Raw genomic sequence first — 19126 nt, 5'->3', positions numbered from 1 at the left:
AGCAGTTATCTAGGTCAAACAACAACATTCTTTTAGATCTGTCCAGAGAATAAGCATTTCTAACAGCATACTTCTAATAGCTATAATTCTTAAACCATAAGACCTATGACTATGAAAATTTAATACCAGGTCGATAAGTAAGTTATCTAAAACTTTGTTATTAACAAGTTTTATAGAAAAGATCATTATCATCATGAAATCATCATCACAACAGAAACTATACATACAACCATCTAGTTGAATTATAAAGCAATAATTAACTAGTTACATACAACCAATTACTTCTAAGCCAAACTAATAACATCAACAGATCATATGCCTCATAAGGACCATAGAAAACATCATGGTTAAACATAACTAATTTATTTATTAATTTCCTTAGATAATAAGGGGATTTACAGAGTAAATATTTCCAATGCTCAATAAATACGATAAAATTATAGTAGGGTACACATGACCCTAATAGTCTACTATACAAATTTTATGCCATTTGGATAAGTATAGCTACCTCTACAAAAATGACAAGTTATATATGCTTGTTTTAACAAAAATAGTTTAGCATAGTAAAAAGTGTCAAACAACAGACTTAATATTTTTCTTACTTTCCTCCTAGCATGAGAATACTATATAAAAATTTGTATGATCATATGTTATGTATTTTTACCCCAATTAATTTCTCTATAGTCTACCAATTAATTAAGATTAAATAGGAAGACCATATTACAATTATGTCTACTATAGGTTTAGTATTTTTCCTAGCTAGAGAATGTCAACACAAGACCAGCAAAATTGGAATCACAATTTTATAACCTTCCTAGTTCAAGTCATGCAATTTACAAGATAGAAACTATTTTAAGAGCACTTATCTTGCTCAATTTAATTCTCCTAGAAAAATACCCTAAATATTAGATTTCATATTTTTATCAAATAGTACACTTCAAGATGAATCTATCAAAATTTGGTTCACCCCATTTGGATACTCCTAGCTCTAGATATAAGTTTTGCAAGTTAGCAACAAAATCTATGAAACAATAAACAAAGAAAATCAAATTTCCACTTCGGGCGCTATAGCTAGGTGCACCCGATCTATACACCCACGATGGCTGACACGCGGGTCCCATAGTCAACCCCGCCCTAAATAATAGTGAAACAGAACAGAGGCAGTGCTTTGATAGGCAAGAAGCTCGCCGATGACGAGGTCATCGGTGACAAGGTCAGCACCAATGTGTTCCTCATCCTATTCCACACCTATAGGTACCCTCAGTTTGCTCAGAAGATCACCGGAGCTAGCTCGTTGGTGGCCATGGTGGCTCGACGGTTGTGCTCTGGCCATCCTCGGTGACGGAATGGCCATGTGAGCGTAGCTACGGCATCTACAAACCCTACCGAAGCTCTACGGCGTGTATTAGGTCAAGGTGGAGTGGTGATGAAGCTTGGCCGCGTGCATGGCGACACGAGCATGGTGGTGCATAGCCGCGTTATGGCATCGGTGTGCCGACATTGGCTCAACTGCCAATGGCATGAGTTTGATGTGACCCAATGCTAACCCTGACAAGAGAAAGGCTTGAGCGAGACTGCTCGGTGGAGCACGGCCATGATGAGCGCACTCAGCGGTGCTCCAGTGAGGGTGCGGTGACGGCGAACACACTCGTAGGCCTTACCTTAGGTCGATTGGCATGGATAATAGGTCAGTGAGGTGGAGGAGGTGATGGCCAAGTAGTGCGCACGAGCAATCACACAATGGCATGGTGGTGGTGGCATGCGAGCTCAACGGCGACGATAGCGGCGCTGGGGTTTGGCTCAGGCACGGTGAGGGCGAGAGAGAGGTAGAGCGAGGCGAGTGAGAGCGAGTGAGGAGGGAGGGCGTGTCGCTGTTGTTTTGTAGCCCATGTTGGCCTGACTGGTGGGACCGACGCTGGCGTACGACCACCATGTGATGGAAGCGGCCTGGCACGGTTGGCCACGACGCCAACTGATTCAAAACGGCTGAGTGCCGATTTAGTCCATGTGATAGCTCTTCTTTGAGCTCCTAAATCTCCTAATCCATGGTGATTTAGCAAAAACTTCTTTAATAGAAATTGTAGAGCTATGTGTGTACTACAACTTTGCTTTAATGATCATGGTCCAATTCGAACTAGTTTTAAAACTACAAAGCTCTAAAGTGAGGTACTCTGAAATTGTAAACCGGTTTAGGACTTAGCAAAATTTTCTAAGTTACAAAGAACATTGAGTTGAAACTTGTGAGCTCTATTTGACCATGTTATGCACTGATTTAGCTCATGACCCTTAAATAAAATTTGTTACCATTGATGTGAACTACAACTTTTATTTAGGTCACATAGCCATGCAAACAATCTAAGCTATTGTTCAAGTTTGGTCAAACTAGCATCATGTAAAAGGCATTTCAAAGTAAACCAACACTTAGAAGCAAAATTGGCCCATGTCATGAATACAAACATTGTTCCAATTATCATTCTAGGTGTGTCTAAGGTATTTTGGTTACCTCACAACCATCTCATACATTGGCCATACATGATTACAAGTATATGCATATATCTAATCAACATTTCATTGATAAGGTATAATAATGAAATGAAAATTCATATGCTCATGCTCACGAATGAATGGATGATGCTTGTGCTCATGAAATGCAAGTGCCAAATGCCATGATTAACACTAGGGGGGTTACAGCTCCTCCCCCTTACAGAAATCTCGTCCCAATATTTGCATGTCCTACCATTCTTCATAAAAAGCAGGATAGACTTCACACAAATAATCCTCCCATTCCCCTATGCATCTTGTTCACTGTGGTTATTCCACACCACCTTGTAGAATTTAATGACTTTGGTCCGGGTTACTCTTTCCATTACTTCTAACACTCGGATTGGTTTCTCTTCATAAGTCAAATCTGATTAGAGCTTAATGTTGGTGGGTGCAATAGCATCATCAAGTATGCGAAGACATCTTTTTAACTAGGAAAAATGGAAGACATTGAATATAGCACTCTTCTGTGGAGGAAGTTGTAACTTGTAGGCGACATTTCCCTTTTCCTCAATAATCTAGGTACGACCCTACATATATAGGCGCAAGTTTCCTTTTTACTCCAAATCTCTGCACTCCCCTCATGGGCAAAACTTTTAAGTACATGTAGTCTCCCACTTCAAAGGTTAGTGCTCTTCTTCTTTTATCAGCATAACTCTTTTATCTAGATTGAGCTGCTCTCATATGCCATTGGATAACACGTACTTGTTCTTCATCTTCTATGACAAAATCTATGCCATAGTACCTTCTGTCTCTAGGCTCAATCCAATTCAAAGGAGTTCTACATTTGCGACTGTACAAGGCCTCAAAAGGATCCATTTTGATGCTCTCTTGATAACTATTGTTGTACAAAAACTCAGCTAAAGGTAGCCACTTTTCCCATGAACCCTTGGAAGATATAACACAAGCTCTCAATGTGTCTTCTAAGATTTGATTCACTCGCTTAGTCTATCTAGAAGTTTGTGGGTGGTATGTTGAACTTCTAATTAGTTTAGTTCCCAAACACTCGTGTAAGTGCTCCCAAAAATGAGCTATAAACTATGGTCCCCGATCTAAGATTATGGTTCATGCTACTCCATGTAGTCTCACAACCTGAGAAACATATAGCTCAACATACCTCCTAGCGTGATACCTTGTGTTAACCTGGTACAAAATGTGCTAACTTGGTAAGACAATCTACAATGACCCATATAGAATCATGACCTTGTTGTGTCAGCAGGAGGCCTATAATAAAGTCCATACTTATTTCCTCCTATTTCTAGCCTAGAATAGGCAATGACTGAAGTAATCTAGTAGATTTCATATGAATGGCCTTGACTCTACTGCAATTATCACACCTAGCGACATAAGTGGTGATTTCCTTCTTCATCTTGGTCCACCAAAAATGGGTTATCAAATCTTGGTACATTTTGCTACTACCTGGATGGATAGACAACTTGGATGAATGATCTTCATCTAAAATTTGATTTCTAAGTTCTCAGTCTTTTGGTACCATAAGTCGGTCCTCGAACCATAGCACATCTCTTTCATCCAACCTAAAATGTTTGGCTTCTTGTTTTCTTTCATCTTTCGCTTGATGTGAAACACACCTACACCCGTCTTCTATAGTTCGATGATTTTGCTCTAAAGTGAACAACTCACTGGTGATATTGTGTAGCACAACAGGATGTAACAAATTAAATCCATCTTCCAACAAGGCTTCCAAGGTGTTACAATGAGATTTTTGACTAAGTGCATCTACTACAACATTAGCTTTACCTGGATGGTAGTGCACTTCCAAATTATAGTCATTAATTAGCTCTAACCACCTATGTTGTCTCATGTTTAGCTCAGGTTGAGTGAAGATATATTTGAGACTCTAGTGAATAGTGTATACGTGACATATGTTTCCCAACAAATAATGTCTCCATATCTTCAATGCGTGAACAACAGCAGTGAGCTCTAAATCATGGGTGGGATAGTTCGACTTCATGCTTTCTCAATTGTTGAGAATCATAGGCAATAACTCAGCCTTCTTGCATGAGCACACACCCCAAACCTATATCCGATGCATCATAGAACACATCAAAAGGCTTTTCAATGTCGGGTTATGCTAAAATAGTAGTTGTAGTCAACAAGGTCCTTAGGGTGTGAAAAGCAGCTTCACACTCAAGCGTCCAATTAAACTTCTCATCCTTCTAGAGTAGTTTGATCATGGGCTTAGCTATCTTGGAAAAATTGAGAATGAAATGACGATAGTAACCTGCTAGCCCAAAAAAACTCTAAACTTCATGAACCGAAGTCGGGGCCTTCCAATCCATGACCTCTTGTACTTTAGATGGGTCTATAGAAATTCCATCTTTAGATAAGATGTGACCCAACAAAGGTACTTTACTCAACCAAAATTCATACTTGCTGAACTTGGCATATAACTTATGTTCCCTCAACCTAAACAAAACAACTCTTTGATGCTCTGGATGGTCTACCTCATTCTCCGAATAAATTAAGATATCATAGATAAACATGACCACGAACTTGGCAAGCTTAGGCATGAATACCAAATTCATCAAATATATGAAGTAGGTAGGAGCATTTGTCAGCCCAAAGGACATGACCAAATACTCATACAAGCCATACCTAGTGGAGAAAGCTATTTTAGATATATCCTCTAGGCCTAATCTTATTCTAATGATAGCCTGGACCTCAAGTCAATCTTAGAGAATACCTTTACTTTTGCCAGTTGATCGAAGCAGATAATGATACGAGGCAAAGGATACTTGTTCTTAGTGGTCACATCATTAAGTGGCCTATAATCCAAACACATTCTCAAGGACTTGTCCTTCTTTTTTACAAATAAAGTTGGACATCCCCATGGAGACGAACTAGGTCGAATGAGGCCTTTCTCCAAAAGTTCATGTAGCTGAATTTTAAGTTCAAGCTAACTCATTTGGTGGCATCCTATAGGGTCTCCTTGAGATAGATGCCGCACATGGCACTAACTCAAGTCTTAAATTCCACACCCTATCAGGCGGTAAACCCAGCAATTCATCTAGAAATACATCAGGCAATTCGCAAACCACTAGAATATTATAGAGGGTAGTGGCTTGGATAGCACAAGATAAGTTTTGGAGATCAAAACTTCTAGGAAGTGGCACTAGAAAAGCACCCTTCCCCTTAGGTTCCCTCAACTTGATTGTCCGAGTGGATGTGTCAATGAGAACTCCATGGTCACTCATTCAACTCATGCCTAAGATCACATCTATGGCTAATCCGAGCAATACTATCAAATCCATTGTGTACTCCTTCTCTTGTATCAAGATGAGCACATCTCTGACTATTTGATTTGTAGAGATAGTAGCCCCAGCTAAACTTATACTATAACCACCCTTGTTTACCTCAATTATTTTATGATCATACTTAGATGCAAATGCTTGGCTCATAAATGAATGAGAAGCTCCAGAATCAAATAAAATAATGGTGGGATGTTTGTTAACAAGAAACATATCGGCGGTGACAACTTCTCCCGCAAGGATTTCTTCGACGGCTGTATAATGCATGTATCCTAGACATGCTTTAGGATTTGCCTATTTCTGATCACCCTAGTTTTGATTGCATTCTTCTTGGGATGGGGACACTCCTTGGCCAAATGATCCAACTGATTGTAGTTAAAGAATGGCTGGTTGTTCCTTGGTCCAACAGAGCTTCCTTGGCCTACGTTGTCCTTAGGTATGGCAATGGTGAATGCCCTATGAAATGTCTTCTAAGGGGCGATTGGCTTGAGCTTTTGGCGAAGAAGGCCTAAACTTAGGCACTGGTGGACGAAACTGTGGCCGAGCTGCCACTAGAGCTCTGGACTAGGAAGATCTTGAGGCAACCACCTCAGCTACTCTTTTGTGGCCCTTTGCTGTTGCATGCAAGTTGTTCTGATTCTCCTGGGTTAGGGCATCACTGACAACTAATTGTATGTAGCACACCTCGAGTTGGCCATGGTCTTCATCAGTTTGGTGCCAAGGCCTCTCTTGAAGCTTTCTATCTTCTTTAGCTCTATATCGATGAACCCTAGGGTGTATTGGGACAAATTGTTGAAGTCATGCATGTACTTGCTAAGGGTCTTGGCCCCTTGTGTGAGTCTCATGAACTCGTGTACTTTCATATGCATTAGCCTCGGGGGAATGTGGTGTCCCCTAAATGCTGACTTGAACTGCTCCCATGTGATCTATGCATTTGTAGATAGAGAAGACAGGAAATGGGTCCACCATATCCCTGCCGACCCTGCAATTGGTGGGATGCATACTCAGCCTTCTAATGCTCAGTAACCCTCAATAGGCGAATCTTTTGCTCTATCATGTTAAGCCACTCATTCGCCTAGAGCGGTTCTTCGACCTCTTTGAAGATAGGAGGCTTAGTGTCTTGGAAATCTTTGAATGGGCTATATTGATTCGGTTTAGGCCCTTGATGTTGCTGACGGGCGTGAGCAGTGTTCTGTGTAATGAGGCACAGTGTATCCTCCATGGCTCTCTAATTACCCAAGAACTGTGCGAAGAATTCATTCATAGATGGTGGCGGCGGTGGTGGTAAGTCACCGTCGTTGCTAGCATGGCTGGTGCCTGCCCTAGCACGAGTGCGAGTCATCTACAAAATTGCAACAATAAGTGATTATTGGTTGATGTCAAGAGATTGGAGATAATTATGTAATCATGCCAAACTGAAATTACTACAGGGAATCTTAAAGTCATACAATAAAACAGAGGCATAATAATTTATTCTCGCAATGTGACATCACTAATATGCTCACTTATCATGCTCGCAACATGTTAACATGCATGTCATATTTCACCAGTAAAATGTAATTGGAATTTCATCAAAGTTCAATCCATAATGACACAATATGCAAAGTGCCAATATTACATCGAAGTTACGTCATGAGTACTGAAGTTCAAACTACAAGTCCATTACACAAATAGCAGGGATACAACTAGTGCTTCAAACTAGTCACTAAACAGTTCTATTCTTCAGTGTGCTCGCTATCGAGGTTAGAGATAGCATCATCCTCATCCTCTAGATCCACTTCTTCTTCACAACCGTTATCTTCAACAGACATCTCTGGATCTTCTTCTTCCTCATCTTGGATTGGGTGTAATTGGTTGTTCAGATAATGCACCTCATGTTGAAGATCAACCACCATGTTTTGGGTATGTGCAAGCAACTGGCGCAAGTCCTATTCAACTCGGTCCTGCTACGCGGCTAAGGCTTTGGCATTGTTTTGTGCTGCTTCTGCCAGGGCTGCACGGTTGTTTGCTTGGATACGCTGGCACGTAGCTATGAGTGCCTCGACATGAGCGGCCTCTAGTAGCTCCCAGAGTCCTGCTAGCACTACCTGATCATCAGCTCTTGCCTCTTGGACAATAGCTCTCTGCTGATCAACTTGCTCCATCTAAGTCTAGAGATTTCCTAATGCTACGTATGCCAAATCAGTTTCCCAACGAGCCTCACATGTTGCCTTTTTGTGCTTGCGCACATGCTTCCTCAGCTTACGCTGTGTAGCTTCAGCTCTCATGAACCTATCCATACAAGTGGTAGAGGAATTCTGCTAGAAGTTCTAGGTATCCTAGCGAGTATAGAACATCTTCATCATGGCAAACATTGCACTCATAGAGGGACTTGAACTATATTCTTGCTCATCCTGGTCTCAGATCAACACATTGTAGTTGCGCTGTGCCCAAACTACTATGGATGGATCCACCAGAGGAAAAGTACCTGTGGCACTATCGGTAAGCTCATCCCCGTGTTGCTGACAAATTTGGCTCAGCACCTCAAAAGCCACTACTTGGGCAGCTCCCAAGGAGTTTTTCCTTCAGATTCTGCCTTCCACTCCTACCATAGGGGTTCTTGGGTATGAGCTAGTATGGTTGGCTGCACCTCATACCATGGTTGTCCTTCTAGGTATACCTCATTCCAAGAATAGAGAGGTGGTTCGGTATATCCCGCATAATGCAGGACTCTCCAAAGTAGGGCAGAGGTACCAAACATCTCTAGGAAAGTCTCGCTTCAAGTTGATGCTACAATCTATACCAACAAAATGGTGCAACTCTCATGAGAACAACGTTATAATAGAAAAGAGTTACTGAACTAAATAAGAAACTTATAAGGGGACGAATAATGCAAGTGTGTAATGAATGATTGATCATGATGCATACATGACCACTCAAGTGAATGGCATGCATACAATGGCATGCTGTATGGACGACAAAAGTAAAAACCACCATATTAGTACTTAATTGGCCACCTGAAATCCTTAACTAGGCATAAAGGAAGTGATCACTGGCACACTCTAGATTCAAACTTTATTTTTAAACACCAATATATAGCTATAATTTGCTAAAAACTTGTTTTGGAAAACAAAAACCTTTGTTTTAAATACACATATGATAATTAATGTTGAATCTTGCTCTGATACTAGTTGTAGCCAAACTATCCAATTTATAAGAGCACAAGTACAATGGCATCCCACATGCGGTCACACTATCATACTTGAGCCCATATAAACCTGGTAGTCCATCGAGTACCACGAAGGGTCTCGATTTACCATCAACATACAACCAAGATCGTACATGATTTAGCGTACATGTCACACATTACATAAAGTTCACAAATATAGTTCCATACATCAAAGTATGATTAAAAGTTATTACAAACCAAGTTCAAGTAAAATAGTAGCAAAAGCAAAAAGAGTTTGAAACCAACATCTGTCTTCATTGTTCAAATATGGTGCCAGCTCATGATCACCATTCCACAAAAGCATAAGAGAGGGATTAACGAGAAATGCCTTGCCCAGGGCCATACTGCTCATCCATGGTGGGATAGAAGCAATTCTTATAGTAGCCATGATACATCGTATTATCTGCAACAATGGGAAATAAACCCTGAGTACAAGAAGGTACTTAGCTAAACTTACCCGTCATAAACCAAAAATAAAGTGACTCCAAGGATCATGCAAGGCTTTGTAAGTGGAGCTATTTTGACAACATTTTGCATAAAAGCGACTAATTTAGTTGTACATTCATAATTCAGTAATTAAGTTTATTATAGCTATTCATCTCTAGATTAGCAACTAACCTGCGCCAAACATGTGGTATATCATTTAGTAGCATAAAATAGTAACCATAGCCGGTGTAGTAATTCCATCTTCTTCATAACCATCATTCCATAATATAGTTACTACAATGCTGGAGCTAGCCAAGTTTCTCACTATTTAGGAGAGACGGCGATTCAAATCGATTTCAACCAGCTAGGAATTTATTCCTAACACAAAGCCAGGCAGACCAGATCAATGGTCACCTTTGGTACAACTCAGGTCCACATTTCGTGGGTTTGACCAGCGCCACACAATCAAGGACAACTAGTTGCCAGGATGATCAGTTCTAGCCTACCCTTAGGCTCACGTCTGGTTCCCCGCACATCCTTACTATGATCTAGTGTGCGCACTCTAACAGAATGGTACGGTCCTTAATTGGCATAGATAGAATCACATGGGTCAACCTACACATAGACTCAGCCCGGCCTTCAGTTATATTACCCCATGGTTCTGTTCCACGATAGCAAATATAGCCAACCGTCCTTGGGTATCCACCTATATCTCGTAGGTGATAGGAAATCACCCGACTTCTACTGGTCTAAGCATGGCTAAGAATATATTTGATCCTAGACCTATAAAGGGTTAAAGGTATATATATCTAGACAATGTAGTTCTATGCATCAAGGGTTTCCAATTCAACTCTTATAACCTAATGCATCAAACATAAAGGACTCAAGTGATATTTTGTAAAACATGGGAGGCTTAAAATGCTCCGGGGCTTGCCTTTAATAAAAGAAGATGGCCCGTAGTCTGGGCACTTGGGTAAGTCTTCAAGAGTTTGCTCCTCTCCTTCTGGAGCTATGGTCTAAGGTTCCTCCTATTGTTCCTTTAGCTCTTCTTCGAACTCCAACAGAGTTATCCCTTTGGACCATCCTATATGCATGAGCATGGAACATGATATCATGGATGCATATATAATGACATGTATAATGTGATATGATGGGATGAATGCATCGTCATAAGTGTTCTTAGCAGCATTGCATTAAGGTGATAACATGTTACATTTTCTTTTACTGAGTAGGTGTATATCTCTTCTCTATTAATTAAACAAATTCTCACCTAAGCAATTTTCTGGACTGCAAGACAACAGTCACTTGTTTTGACCATCACTAGAGTTATACACATCAAAATAATATAGTTGTGGACTTTCTGTAAAGATTATGAAATTGCCTACAACTTTCTTTTAATCATCTTAATGTGATTCAATAGTTAACTAGGTCAAACAACAAAAATCTTTCAGATCTATCCAGAGAACAAGCATTTCTAACAACACACTTCTAACAACCATAATTCTTAAACCATAAGACCTATGACTATGAAAAATTTAATACCAGGTAGATAAGTAAGTTATCTACAACATTGTTATTAACAAGTTTTACAGAAAAGATAATTATCATCATAAAATCATCATCACAACAAAAACTATACATGCAGCCATCTAGTTAAATTATAAAGCAATAATTAACTAGTTGCATACAACCAATTACTTCTAAGCCTAACTAATAACATAAATAGATCATATGCATCACAAGCACCACAGAAAACATCATGGTTAAACATAAGTAATTTATTTATATTTATTTATTAATTTCCTTAGATAATAAGGGGATTTACAGAGTAAATATTTCTAGTGTTCAATAAATTATGAGAAAACTATAGTAGGCTACACATGACCCGAATAGTCCATTGTACAAATTTCATACCATTTGGATAAGTAGAGCTACCTCTACAAAAATAACAAGTTACATATGCCTATTTTAGCAAAAATAGTTTAGCATAGTGAAAAGTGTCAAACAATAGATTTAATATTTACCTAGCGTGAGAATACTATGTAAAAATTTGTATGATCATATGTTATGTATTTTTACCCCAATTAATTTCACTAGAATCTAGCAATGAATTAAGATTAAATAGGAAGATCATATTACAAGTATGTCTACTATAGGTTTAGTATTTTTCCTAGCTAGAGCACGTCAACACAAGACCAGCAAAATTAGAATCACAATTTTATCACCTTCCTAGCTCAAGTTATGCAATTTACAAGATAGATCTCCAACTTTACTTTAAGAAGCATTGCCGAAATCGCTATGGTTTTCAAACTACAGAGCTCCAAAGTGGTGCACTTGGAACTGAAATCTGCATTTTGACTTAGCAAAATTTCAAAGTCTAGAAATAGCATTTTATGGCTACTTTGGAGCTATTTTTGACTATGTTAGGCACTGAATTACTTCATGGACCTGAAACAAAGTTTGTTACCCATGTCAAGAACTACAACTTTTATTAAGGGTGCACTGGCATGCAAACACTCTAGGCTATAGTTCAACTTTGGTCAAAGTAGGATCATGAAAATGACATTATGAGTAAACTTGGACTTAGAAGCAAAATAGGCCCATGTCATGAATATAAACATTGTTCCATTTACCATCCTAGACATGTCTAAGGTGTTTTTGTGACCTCACAACCATCTCTTTCATTGGTCACATATGGTCACAACCATATGCATGTATATAATCAACATCACATGTGATGATATGTAAAGAATAAGGTGAAATTCCATATGCTCATGCTCATGAATGCTTGGATGATGCTTGTGCTCATGAAATGCAAGTGCCAAATGCAATGATTAACACTAGGGTGTTATAGAGATCCCCTGCAAAAATCTTTCTCTTACACTTTGTTGTAATCCCCTGATTTGGTAGCTCTTGAATACAAGGATCATCAAACTACAGGACATAGGGACCTGATAGCTCAAACCAGGATGAACCTCTATTTCCTCGACATGATCTCTAAGTTCTTCATGTTCTTGAGTCCACCCGAGTTGCCGAAGACCTCACACTTAATGACACCTAACAAACAATAATGCATGCCGCAATTTTGACTATGTGACAGGTTGCATGGTAGTATTTGCTTGAAGCTATGCCTTAATGTATCTTTACCCCTGCACACCCGCTAATAGGATAGCTACTCGCTTATATACTTGCCACTTGCTTCTACTATGTATTATATCTGTGATCTGATGCAAGGTGGAAGATTGTTTTGAGTGTCTAAGGCACATGGTGCCGTAATGGTGATAATAACTTGGGGGAGATCTTGGCATGTGTCTTGGATGTGTGGTGATGGTTGAATCAAATGGATAGGATTCTATGATGACTCTTTAGACAAGTCCTACCGGGGAGTGTAACCTGAGAATCCTCTATGTGAGGTACCTATGGCTAGTACATGTGAGCAGATTAGATCTCAAGGAGGAGACTCTGGTATGAACCCACAAGGGTTGAATCCTGAACTTTCGATGAGAGGGCATGGGATAACTCAATTGGTGGATGGAGATGACATTCACAGCCCGACTACATCCTTCCAAGCTATGCCTTAGCAACCGATACACCACCTCCAATGGACGCCGTGATCTTGTGGAGCGCGTCACCTGGCCACTAGGGCACTCATCCTGCAAGCAATTGAAGAACTAGCAAGAACAAGTATAATAAGTACTAAATTTACTAGATGAAGATGAAGGTTTTCAAACTCAATCTCAAATAAGGTGGGGTTCTAGAGACAAGAAGTCAGGCGGCTGATCCAGCACGCACGCTTACAAGCAAGTAGCAAGAGCTAAACTTGATCTAAACAAACCCCAACTGTTCTTGGTGGCGGCTATGGGGTATATGAAGGTGGAAGGACTACCACCAGGGTGTTGGGGTCATGCTCCAACCCTATGATGCGTCCCTAATGGACCCGACATGATACACGGCCCATTGGGCCAAACTAAGGTGACGTAGCACCTTTGGACAGAAAACCTCTCAGTAGTAATTCGGTCATTGCAGCCGCCTCAGAATAGATATGGACTTGATTCTAGATCCATGTGAAAATAGACTTCATAAGGATTCCATAAAGTACTTGAACGCCCCAATCCGAGTCCGTATGCAACCCTGGTGAACATCACAAGTTGGAGCTGTCCTGGAGTACGAATCCAGCCTGCATGAATCCTTTTCCCTTTCGGTCCTCTCCCTGGTTCCTAACCAAAACAAGAGTGCACATGTCTCCATGGTCTAAATATGATGGATAGGAACCCAAGAGTGAACTTACTTGATGATTAAGTTGATGAGCGCAGGCGCGAGTAATAGGACCAGAAACTGGTACTTGTGTCAGTGTGGATGTATCATTGGTGTTGATGTCCTCATCATCCTGCCCTTCTTGCATTTGAGTCATCCCTAACTCAAGCTCTTCTTCTTCTCCCAAATATGGCTTCAAATCTATAATGTTAAATGTGGGACTAACCCCAAAATATACTGGCAGATCGAGCTTATATGCATTATCATTAATTTTCTCTAACACTTTAAACGGTCCAGCAGCCCTAGGCATCAATTTAGACTTTCTCAATTCAGGAAACCTATCCCTTCTCAAGTGCAACCAAACTAAATCTCCTAGTTCAAATATTAGTTCCTTTCTACCTTTATCACTAGCAAACTTATATTTAGCATTCATACGCTCTATGTTTCCTTTAGTTGTTTCATGCAATTTTAACATCAATTCAACACACTTAGTAGCATCAAAATTTAGTTTTTTAGAAGATGGCAAAGGCATCAAATCAATGGGAGCACGAGGCAAGAAACCATATACAATCTGAAATGGGCACATCTTTGTATTAAAATGCAATGAACGATTATAAACAAAATCAATATGAGGCAAACAATCTTCCCACATCTTAATGTTCTTCTTTAAAACAGCCCTTAACATAGTAGACAATATTCTATTAACAACTTCAGTTTGACCATCGGTTTGGGGATGACATGTCATAGAAAACAAAAGCTTAGTCCCCAATTTTCCCCATAAAGTCTTCCAAAAATGACTAAGAAATTTAGCATCACGATCAGAAACAATTGTGTTGGGCACACCATGCAAACGAACAATTTCTTGAAAGAAGAAATCAGCAATATGAGTAGCATCATCCGTTTTATGATAGGGTATGAAATGTGCCATCTTAGAAAATCTATCAACAACCACAAACACACTATCATGTCCCTTCCTAGTCCTTGGCAAATCCAACACAAAATCCATAGAAATATCTTGCTAAGGAGCACTAGGAATAGGTAGAGGCAAATACAAACCATGTGGATTTGACCATGATTTAGCCTTTTGACATGTCATGCAACGAGCAACAAACCTCTCCATATCTCTTCTCATCTTTGGCCAAAAGAAATGACCAGGAAGTATGTCCTCCATTTTCTTAGCTCCAAAATGCCCAGCAAGCCACCTCCATGCGCTTCCTGCAGCAACAATACACGAACGGAGCTAGCTGGAATGCATAGCTTGTTAGCTCTAAACACAAACCCAACACTAAAGATGAATTTGTTCCAACCTTTCCCATCTTTACAATGCAGCAACACATCTTTAAAATCAGCATCATTAACATATTGGTCTTTAATTATTTCTAATCCAAAGATTTTGTAATCAAGTTGATTCAGAAAGGTATATCTCCTAGACAAAGCATCAGCAATAATATTCTCTTTCCCTTTCTTGTGCTTAATAACATTATTCAATAAATTCAACCCACTTAGCATGTCTATGATTCAATTTCCCTTGACTATGAATATGCTTCAAAGATTCATGATCAGAATAAATAACAAACTCTTTGGGCCACAAGTAATGCTGCCATGTTTCTAATGTGCAAACAAGAGCATACAATTCCTTATCATAAGTAGAATAATTCAGAATAGGCCCGCTCAATTTTTCACTAAAATATGCAATAGGTTTGCCTTCTTGTAACAAAACACCACCCAGTCCAATTCCACTAGCATCACATTCAAGCTCAAAAGTCTTATTAAAATCAGGAAGTTGGAGGAGAGGTGCATGTGTCAACTTATCTTTTAGCATGTTGAAGGAGTTCTCTTGTACTTTGCCCCAACTAAAAGGCACTCCCTTCTTTGTAAGCTCATTCAAAGGTGCAGCAATGGTGCTAAAGTCCTTCACAAAATGGCGATAGAAACTAGCAAGTCCTAGGAAACTCCGCACTTGTGTGATAGTCTTTGGTACAGGTCATCCTTGTATAGCTTCTACCTTGGCTTGATCAACCTCAATTCCCTATGGAGTCACAACATAGCCAAGAAAAGACACTAGATCGGTGCAAAAAGGTGCACTTCTCAAGGTTACCAAATAAATGTGCATCTCGTAAAGCATTAAAAACAACACATAAGTGATCAAGATGTTCATCCATATATTTGTTGTAAATCAATATATCATCAAAGTAGACTACAACAAATTTTCCAATGAAAGCATGCAGAACCTCATTCATTAATCTCATGAAAGTACTAGGTGTATTAGTTAACACAAAAGGCATGACTAACCACTCATATAAACCAAATTTAGTTTTGAAAGCAGTTTTCCATTCATCTCCTAATTTCATACGAATCTAGTGGTACCCACTACGCAAATCAACTTTGGAAAACACAACAACAGCACTCAGTTCATCAAGCATATCATCCAAACATGGAATAGGGTGTCGATATCGAATGGTGATATTATTAATAGCTCTACAATCAACACACATACACCATGTCCATCTTTCTTAGGCACTAAAATAATAGGAACAACACAAGGACTAAGGGACTCACGCACATAACCTTTATCGAGTAGTTCTTGCACTTGTCGCTGAATTTCCTTCGTTTCTTCTAGATTTGTCCTATATGGTGCATGGTTTGGTAAAGATGCACCAGGAATAAGATCAATTTGGTGCTCAATCCCTTGTATTGGTGGCAGCCCCGCTGGTATCTCACTTGGAAAAACATCTAAATACTCCTGCAAAATGTTAGCAATAGCAGGGGGCAAAGAATGCTGCATATCATGAACTGAAATCAAAGCATCCTTGCATACCAAAGCATAGGCAACAGAAGTGGAAGCAACCAATTCATTAATATTAGATTTAGTATCAAGCAAGCAATGTCCTTTCAATCTTATCTCATGTTTCTTACTACTAATAGATTTGACATGTTTATCGATCTCAGTTTTAGTTTTCTTAGCTTTAGCAACATCATCACGCACAATAGCTTCAAGAGACATTGGAAGCAAAACAATTTTCTTATCATGGTGTATGAGAGAATACATATTTGATCTACCATGATGTATACAATCCATATCAAATTGCCATGGTCTACCTAGCAAAATATTACAAGCTTCCATAGGCACAACATCACACTTAACAACATCATGATATGATCCAATAGCCAAATTAATTCATACCAGTCTCATCACCTTAACCTTACCAATATTGTTGAGCCATCGAATGTGATATGGATGTGGGTGCGGTTTGGATGTAAGTGCAAGCCTCTCTACCATATCACTGCTAGCGAAGTTGTTGCAGCTACCTCCATCAATTATCAAATGGCACGAATGCTCTTTAATGACACACTTTGTTTGGAACCATGTATGCCACTGATTTTGCTCTGCCTTCTCCATTTGTGCACTAAGCACACGCTACACAATGAGGCTCTCATGATGATCTGCATCCTCTACACCAATCTGCTCTTCTGGTTGTTCCTCACTACCTACATGGTCAGCAGTAAGCAAAGCAAGTGTATCTTCATCAAAATCACTAGTAGAGGAATACTCACCATCATCTTTGATGACCATAACACACTTGCTTGGATAGTCACGCATCACATGTCCATATCCCTTGCACCGATGACACTGAACATCTCTTGTTCTACCTGTAGATGTCATGGATGAAGCACTCATAGCAGGCTTCTAGATTGTCTTCGCCAATGAATTTGTGGGAGTAGCACGAGGCTTGTTGCTAGATGATGGCATAGGAGTACGTGTAGTTGGAGTAGTAGTCATGTGGGGCTACCATGAATTAGTCTTCCCTACAGAAATATTATTCTTGGCACTGGCACGTCATCCCTGCACTTCCCTTTTAGCTTTACAAGCAAGATGAAACAAACGGGTTACGTTAGTGTATTCTTTATACGCAAGGATGTCCTGAATTTCATGATTTAACCCACCCAAAAATCTTGCCATAGCAGGTTCCTCATCCTCATCTAAATTACAATGCAACATACCCATTTGCAATTTTTGATAATATTCTTCTACACTTTTAGCACCATGTCTTAGTTGTTGCAATTTATTTAACAAATCACATGCATAGTAAGAAGGAACAAATATGGCCCTCATGATTCGTTTCAAAGCATTCCAAGTTCGTGGTATGTTATTAGGATTTTTTTGCCATGTTCTATCCACCAAACAGTAGCAAAACCAGTAAACTCACTAGTAGCAGCTCTAACATGTGTATTCTTAGGAAATTCATGACATGCAAACTTTTGGTCAACAGCAATTTCCCAAGAAATGTATGCATCAGGATCATACTTACCATCAAAAGGAGGTATTTTAAATTTAATTTTACTGAAAGCATCATTATTAGTGGGTACCTCACGTCGGCGGTGACCACCCATACCTCTATGATTATGGCGTAGGTGACATCGGTCATGAGTGTCATGAGCATCATGTTCAATATCAGCAGTATAATCATCATCATAATTATCTTCGAGTCGCTCTTCATCCTTGTTGTCTTCATTATGTTGCTCTTTGTCTTTCGTGTGGAAGTCATCAAAACACTTTAGAAGAGCAGCAAGGCTTCTATCCATATGGGCAACAAATGCCTCCAATCCTATAAGCTTGGTGGTGGTGGCAAGTTGGGTGGCCTCCAATTGCCAAATCTTGTCATTGGTCACCTGCAAATCTTGATCAAGTCCTTCTGTATGTAGCTGCACTTGCCTTGTAAAATGTTGAATGATGCCCTTGGTGCGAGGAGATTGTGGCATCTTGTTAACATCCTTTGACCCTGACATGGTGTAAAAGACAAGGACAACAAGAAAACAAGTGAAGAAATAAAATCCCTACAACTATTAGGATGTAACTACATCAAGACGCTCACTCTCAACCCGTTACACAAGCTCTTACCAATTCTTACCTTGCTCAATAGGAGGGGATGACAACCAACAAGTCTGCAATTGTGGAATGAAGTGTATCGGTGCCACAACAACAACAACTATCAAGTTGTAGTCGTAATATGTGGAGCTATAGGTGGGTTGAAGCAAGGAAGTACTAGCACCACGTTAGTCACAAGAGCAAGCTAAATAATCATTCAACGGTGGTACTGTGCTAGTCCTAGCCTAGACCATGCTAGAGGCGTGAGCCTAGACACAAAGGAAGTCACAACACACCACCGGAAACAATGGAGAAGCACAACAAACAGCCCCTTTTCTTCCTTTTTCTTTTCTTTTCTTTTCTTTCTTTTCTTTTCTCTCTCTCTCTCTCTAGAGTAAAACCGAGCCAATATGTATGCACAATGTGGAGGAGTTGAGTACAGATAAGGACTTCTGCTACCTTTCTAGAACACTTCAATATATGTAGCACAAGTGCAAATAGCAGCAAGCTTTGGTAACATGGTGCAACAACCAATTCAGACTCCACACCGATTCCAACTCG

This window comes from Miscanthus floridulus, chromosome 13, assembly GCF_019320115.1.
Source record: "Miscanthus floridulus cultivar M001 chromosome 13, ASM1932011v1, whole genome shotgun sequence".
Lineage (NCBI taxonomy): Eukaryota > Viridiplantae > Streptophyta > Magnoliopsida > Poales > Poaceae > Miscanthus > Miscanthus floridulus.
The sequence above is the reverse complement of the archived record's forward strand: the minus strand, read 5'-3'. Positions refer to the sequence as shown.